The following is a 1,062-nucleotide window of genomic DNA, read 5'->3' on the forward strand; positions in this document are numbered from 1 at the left end:
GAGACCAACCCCCTGTCCAAATTTCAGCTCTTTAGCTTTAACCGTTTAGGCTGTGCGATGATGAATCAGTCAATCAGTCAGTAACGTTAGAATTTTATATATATAGATTAAAAGGCTTCGAATAATCGGGAGAATGATTTAAACAATGTATTTCCATAAAAAGGCACCAACTTAAACTTTTTAATAAAAACATTATATTAGAATAAAAGAGCACAGCCATTGTATTATATTTTGATTTAAATCAACAAAATAAGATATAAACTCACAATAATATGAAAAAAGAAAATCTAAAGACCACCGGTAAATTCAATGAATGTTTGTTTCAAGAGGATTTCCCAATATTGCATAGCTTAAGTTTGACATTCACAGTTAATGTCTTATCATTATTCGATTTGACTAAAACTTCAGATGTATATTTCCTATTATCTTTAACTATTCTTAAAAGGTTTTATATAAAATACATAACAGTAAAGAATAAAGCCTGTTTTCTAAAAAAAAATTACAAAAAAATTGTTTTTCCTAAATCCTTAAAATTCAAATATATAAGAGATATCGACCAAATTTTTTTACTATTTTATTCCCTTTTCTATTGTCAGATAGAGATTTTCTTCAAAAATTTGCTTAACAAAATTGATAAAAGTTTGAAACTGGATTTTTGAAACTGTCGTCTGCAGGGTTTCCCATAATGACTACAAAATGCGGTTTTCGATATATAATAAGGATTAAAACTAGGGATGTATTCTCGCTTTCGCTTACGTTATTACATTCACATTTGTTATTTTGCAAAACTATTTCTTAAAATTTTAGTTATATTTTATGAAGTGAAAAAATAGAAAAAAATCGTCAGACATGAACAGGATAATATACGTCTGGAACTATACATTTGATAAAGAAAACATTTAAAGGTCTTCAAAGTTTTAAAGTAAATTTTTCTAAAAATATTTAAAATACTTATACTGATCAAATAATGCCAAATTCGAATAAAAGACAAAGAAAAGTTGGGAAGTATTTTGTATTATTTCTATTTTATACTGCCAGAATAAACAGATGTCAAAAATTGTT

General features: G+C 26.3%; 1 pseudogene; it reads right to left on the reverse strand.

Moving 5' to 3' along the window:
* Positions 1-1,062, reverse strand: part of LOC111687943 — a 7,570-nt pseudogene that overhangs the window by 6,135 nt on the left and 373 nt on the right.

Source organism: Lucilia cuprina, chromosome 5 (genome assembly GCF_022045245.1).
Source record: "Lucilia cuprina isolate Lc7/37 chromosome 5, ASM2204524v1, whole genome shotgun sequence".
NCBI lineage: Eukaryota > Metazoa > Arthropoda > Insecta > Diptera > Calliphoridae > Lucilia > Lucilia cuprina.